The sequence below is a fragment of the Mirounga angustirostris genome, unplaced genomic scaffold (genome assembly GCF_029215605.1).
Source record: "Mirounga angustirostris isolate CCGP_5_RB_7025 unplaced genomic scaffold, mMirAng1.0.hap1 SCAF_9, whole genome shotgun sequence".
In the NCBI taxonomy this organism is placed as follows: domain Eukaryota; kingdom Metazoa; phylum Chordata; class Mammalia; order Carnivora; family Phocidae; genus Mirounga; species Mirounga angustirostris.
In genome coordinates, this window is record NW_026991717.1 from 89851831 (window position 1) to 89858703 (window position 6873).

General features: G+C 35.2%; 1 pseudogene; it reads left to right on the forward strand.

Annotated features, from left to right (window-relative positions):
- Window positions 1–4571: 4571 nt before the first annotated feature.
- LOC123862426 (heterogeneous nuclear ribonucleoprotein D-like) lies at window positions 4572–5581 on the forward strand (annotated as a pseudogene).
- Window positions 5582–6873: the final 1292 nt, after the last annotated feature.

Genomic DNA, 6873 nt, shown 5'->3' on the forward strand with positions numbered 1-6873 from the left:
TTTAAATAGAGCCATTCTTTGTGTATGACAAAATTAAGAGATTCCTTCCACCCTTCCTTCCCACACATTGAAACATATTTCATAATAGTTAATAGGCAGTAGAGTCCTTAGAGAAGATCGAGTCTAGTCTCCACAATTTACAGATGAGAAAACTGTGACAGGGTGGAATATTCTCTTTAAATGCAACACATTAATTTCTACTTTCTATTTTTATTTTTATTCTCTCAAATATCTAATACACTTTGAATACTAGAGTATATACCAAGGACAGCAAAAAAGGGGCTGCATTTTAAATCACATCATAGATTGCCAGTTTTCTCCACAATAATACTGCTATGCTCAGCATGTGAGCCTGTATAACAGAGCAGATTTATTACTTTTAACAGTAGTAAACTACAAGTTTATGTTTTTTTGAATAATTTATGTTATACCCTTATTGCTGAAATCTAGATTTATGTTAAAAACTATGAAGTGGTTTAGTAGGTGTTTTAATAGGATTTTTTTTTTTTTTTGCTGTTTTTCAAAAGAGAAAATGAAGGGGTGACAGTCAGAGTTATGAATCCTCATATGGAAATTGGTATGGAAATAAATGTAGTCTTTATTATATATATATATCACATACATACATACAGCATTTAGGGACCCTTAAAGAGTGATGAATTTGACCTAGCATCTTTCAATTTCTAGGGCTTATGTGAATTTCTGAATAAAACTCTTTTTCCTCTATGAACTTCATGATTGGAGGCAGATGCTACTTATTCTTAACCTTTCTTTAGAGTGCTATATTTGATAAGAAAGACTAATACAGTTCTAGAAAGTACTAAAAACAAGGAGCTTAAATAGGAATACCTCATATTCCCTAGCATGGTAGCATTTTGCAAAGTTTGTGTCCTTTCAGTAATGAGTATTATTTATTTTTCTGTAGAATATATATCCAATTTTCATTTCTATATGTGTCAATTTATTTATTCAATTATATTTGATTAAAATTGGTCATAGATCTAATAAATATTAAAAGCAAGCAAAGAATCCTGATTATATCTATGTCTTCTTGACTCTACACAAATGTGATTTCATTTTGTTCTTTTATTTTTGACTATCTTTGTACTTGCATTTTTATTGTTTTCATACACAGACCAAGAGTGTATTAGGAAGGGTGCAGAATGTAAACCTTACAACAGTTATTTTTCACAACTAATTATAGCGTATCTCCATAAGAAAAAATACTTATGGAAAAAACAATTCTTCTAATAAACAGATTTTGATGAGACACTGCATAGAATTGAAGTGATTCCAATGTAATACATAAAATCACTACCAATGGTACCGTGTGTTTTCTCTAGACATAAGTTAATACAATGGTATCTAGAGGTTCAGTTGTAAAAATCAAGCAAATGAAACTATAGGAAAAAAATACCCAAATAGAGAATGTAATCCAATGATGAATGTATGAATGAAACCCCAGTTGACTTCTTATGCAATCCATGTGGCAGGGCTAAAAGAAAATTAGACAATGAAAGCAGTCAACTCTTCCACAGAATGACATTCAGCATCTCCTGTTAACATATCAAGAGCAGGAAGTTATCATCATGTATAGGGAATGCTTTATAAATATGTTTTATAGCAATAAACAAAAAATCTAAAAATTATGTGATTTCTGTGGAAATAGATCCTTACGCAATAGATCCATCATTGTAATAATAGATTATTGTTCATACAGGAAACGGTATTGTAAAAGATGCTTGTATATATAGGAAATGGTGGGTTTTTTTTCTTTTAAGATTTTTTTAATTAATTAATTAATTTATTTATTTATTTATTTATTTATTTATTTATTTGCCAGAGAGAGAGAGCGCGTGCACAAGCAGGGGAGCGAGAGAGAAGCATGCTCCCCACTGAGCAGGCCCCTGGGATCATGACCTGAGCCCAAGGCAGTTGCTTAATCAACTGAGCCACCCAGGTACCCCAGGAAATGGTGTTTTAAAAAATGCAAATGTTAATGCTTCTGTTTTGTGAGAACTGTGTGAACTTATACATACTCAGAATGCATATTCTAACCGTTTTAAAATACTAAAATTCAAACTTCTTACATGTATCAGCATAAGCAAAGAGTTTATTTGGTTTAAGGAGATCCATGCAGAGCTGTAACAAGATGTGATTAAAATAATATTTGGTGGGGCACCCGGGTGGCTCACTTGGTGAAGCGACTGCCTTTGGCTTAGGTCATGATCCCAGGGTCATGGAATTGAGCCCCGCATCGGGCTCCCTGCTCCGCGGGAGGCCTGCTTCTCCCTCTCCCATTCCCCCTGTTTGTGTTCCCTCTCTCGCTGTCTCCCTCTCTCTGTCAATTAAATAAATAAATAAAATCTTTAAAAAAATAATATTTGGTGCTATGTGGGGCAGAATTCAGTTGGTCTGGCTTATGGAACCCAGATACAGGGGCTTATATAATGCAATTTAAGTCTGAGGGGGAACCCGCAATTCTGAGGGGTCATCCACAAATTTTCTTAGCTACCTGATATCCTATCTGAGTCTGTTAGACTTGGGTAGTTCTTATCCACTTAAGAGAGTGCATATGATATAGTCAAATTAATGAATAGACGATCTCTATCATCTGTGTGACCTATTTCAACTTTTGGATAGCTGACCTGTAAAATCCATAGACTAGCTCATATACGCATGCAAGTCATCATTGTTTGAACCCCACATGTGTGTATGCCTTTCCAATTATAGTAACTCCAGGAATCCTCTTTAACTTGAGAAAATTAAAAAAAATATAGAAGCATTCTCATGCAAAATTTATATTTATCAAACATTTTAATTTCGGGTAGCCCCAAATTTCCCTGTTCTTATTTATAGATGAAGGAAGGGTTTATATGCCTTGAAACAATTTTTCTCAAAAGGTGAACTTAAGACCAATACAAATGGTTCAACTCACTTACCTGTTCACAATGCAAACATTTAGGCTCCCCAACAAGCCTACCGAAGCAGTCTTTGTGTGTGGGACCCCTGAACTCTGTTTTATACCTTTCTGGTGATTCCTAAGTATATTAAATTTGACAAATATTGACAAATATTTGACAAATATTGACTAAAAACAAAGCATATTCTATTGTCATACAAAACAAACCTATGTCCTCATCACTGATAGTTGGTTGAAAAAGAATTAATTTTCTCAGCCAAAAATGATCCAAATAGGTCTTTAAAATATCTCAGAATACCATTTCCAGAGACTAGCCATGATCTCTGCACTCTATGAATTCTGATTCTTTCTAGTATTTTCAATTTATGAACTTTATAGGAATATACCGCTCTGCGAATTCCTTCTGGGACAGACAAGAGTATACCGCCTGACTTCTTCCCTTTTTATGGCAGTCACCTTTTCACAACCCTGCTTTCATTTGACTGAATGCTACAGGAAAATTTTCAGAGGTACAATATCCTCTTTGACCAAGTAGTTTTTAGAACTGGCATTTAAAAGGGGAGAGACTAAAACTATGGAAAACTATGGAAACTTGGTTTCAGTTCCAACTTTTCTGTCAATTAATGTAACCTTGGAGAAGATCACTTAACCCTTCTCCCAAATTTGCAAAATGAAACAGCTAGACTAGAATATCCCAAATGTCCCCTCCACTTCTAGCAGTCTATGATTCTAAATAAAATGGTTTAAATAAACTAATTCTGTTAGCAAATGGGGGTTGTTTTCTCTATATTCTTAAAACATCTCACAAAAGAAAATTCTTTTAGGATGATTTATATTAGAAACTTTCGGTACAGACTTTTTCAGGTGTCTCCTTTTTAAGCAACATATTTATATCCAGTTACTGCTCGGGCTAGGTAACTAGTGGATCTTTCCTTGGAGCTGAAGGTGCTGAATTTCTCCAATAACCACATCTCTGTTCACATGAAGTTCAAGGTGGCAACCTCACAGCTATATACCACAATACAAGGTTTACAGTGGATTGAGTTCCTTTTTTTAAAATAATTTTGTATGCCTTCAGATTAAAAATCCCTCCAATAATCCAGGCATGGGGCTCTTCAAAGGACAAAATTTTAGCCAACTTCTCCACACATGAGGGAAATTGGGCTATACTTTTCTTGTTTTATAAATAATTTATCATCTTTACTACCACTGCAATTTGGATCTCATAATACAGTTTGGGAAATAGTTACTTGTTTTTCAGTTCCCTAAAAGTTAATTGCAAGATTATTCTAATTCTTTGTTTAAAAGATGCCTAGAGGGGCGCCTGGGTGGCTCAGTCGTTAAGCGTCTGCCTTCGGCTCAGGTCATGATCCCAGGGTCCTGGGATCGAGCCCCGCATCGGGCTCCCTGCTCTGCAGGAAGCCTGCTTCTCCCTTTCCCATTCCCCCTGCTTGTGTTCCCTCTCTCGCTGTGTCTCTCTCTGTCAAATAAATAAATAAAATTAAAAAAAAATAATAAAAATAAATAAAATAAAATAAAATAAAAGATGCCTAGAGACCTAGAGAACTCCTTATAACACTCTGGGGACACTGCTGCAAGATCAGTATTGTGCGCCAGGGCCTCACCCCCACCCCAGCCCCGCGACAACTCCGCCACCATAGAAGACATGAACAAATACAGCAACATAGAAATAGAGGAATTCTCAGAGAAATCCAAGATCAACACCAGTAAGAGTCAGCAGAATGACAGTAAAATGTTTATTGGAGGATTGAGCTGGGATAAAAGCAAGGAAGATCTGACTGAATATTTGTCTCAATTTGGGGAATTTGTAGACTGCACAATTAAAACAGATGCAGTGACTGGAAGAGCAAGAGGATTTGGATTGGTGCTTTTCAAAGATGCTGCTAGTGTTGATGAGGTTTTGGAACTGAAAGAACACAAACTGGATGGCAAATTGATAGCCCCAAAAGGACCAAAGCTTTCAAAGGGAAAGAATCCCCCCAAAAGGTTTTTGTGGGTGGGTTGAACCCAGATACTTCTGAAGAACAAATTAAAGAATATTTTGGAGCCTTCCGAGAAATTGAAAATATTGAACTTTCCATGGATACAAAAACAAATTAAAGAAGAAGATTTTGTTTTATCACATATACAGATGAAGAGCCAGTAAAGAAATTGTTAAAAAGCAAATATCATCAAACTGGTTCTGGGAAGTGTGAAATCAAAATTGCACAACCCAAAGAGGTTTATAAGCATCAACAGCAATAACAAAAAGGAGGGAGAGGTGCTGCAGCTGGTGGACCAAGTGGTACTAGGGGTGGTGGGCAAGGTCAGGGCCAAAACTGGAACCAAGGATTTAATAATTATTATGATCAAGGATATGGAAATTACAATAGTGCCTATGGTGGTGATCAAAACTATAGTGGCTATGTCAGCTATGATTATACCCAGTAGTGATACTGGGTATAACTATGGGAACTATGGATATGGACAAGGATATGCCAACTACAATGGCCAACAGAGCACTTATGGGTCTCAAGGGGGTGGGAATCACCAAAACAATTACCAGCCATACTAAAGGAGCATGTTGGAGAAAACAGGAGGAGATTGCTAAAGTTAACCCATCTTGTAGGATGACACTGAAGATTGGTCTTCTGTTGATCTAAGGTGATTGTTTTGTAAGACTTTCTAGTGTACAAGACACAACTTTATCCATCTGTATATAGCTGCCAATTAGTTCTCTTTGTTTTTACTTTGTCTTTTGCTCTCTGTGTTATGACTAGAAGTGGATTTGTGTTTATACAAATTTTATTTGTATGATTTAATGTTAAACCTCAATGCTTCCTTATGTGATTGTTCAAAAATTTAAAAAATAAAAGATGCCTAGATAATCATAACAGGGTTTTTAATGATTTACTTTCTTTATATGAGCATTCAAATTTATTTATTTTTGCCTACATTTTGGTAAGTTTGATATATATATATATATGTATATATATTCTCATTTAGAAATTAACATTTTCATCATGATTGGTTAGTCATGTTATCTAGTCTTGGGACTTCCATAAATTCACTAAAAAATGAAGAATCATGGGCCTTTAGACTAGACTAAATGGGGACAGCTGAACTAGAAAGCATGGAGCCTTCTATGCAGAGGTTATACTTGTGGAGGGGGTCTCAGTTTCAACTTCTTGCCTCAAGCAGACAGTCTTCATCTCCTATCTTTGCATATGTTTTAAAATCTTTTGGTTAACTCCTTCCTCTCTTACCCAGGACTGCTGTGGCATTGGCTTACGTGCTCAGCACTTGGGTTCTCAGCACTTTCTTCGTTGCTAGCACTGATTCTTCTCCTAATTTTCTTTTAAGTGCAGAACATTATTTTAAACATTGCTCTATGTTACCCAATATTTCCAGCTTTTTGAAACAGAGACATGTGCTTTATTTTTTTGTAAAGTATACATATAAAATTTTACATATATTTATACAAATTATGCACTTATATATATACACTAAAATGGAGAAAGATACACACAAGCCTGTTTGAGTATAGATTATCGAGGAGAAAACTTGAAGGTAAACATGAGATGGTGACTGTATCTGAGATATTACACTTTTACATTATTTAAACTGTTTATAAACAGGAATACTTATTGAAATCTTAACAGAATTTAGATATAATCAAGGCAGGCATACAGTTTTATAAAATCAGACTATAAGTACACTGAAGAGGAAATGTGTGAATGCCCCAATTTAAAGGCAATATTTTAGTTATGTTTCATAAAATAATCATACTTCACAAGGAATGTAGAGATCATGAAATATAATATATTCAGAACTGTGATTCACAGTTTTAATAATTCTGGTGGAGACTAAGAAAGATCAATAGATATTTGTCACATTCCCTTTCAATTAGCATAACCCCATTTATACTCCCCCCACCCCCAGGCCTTTTA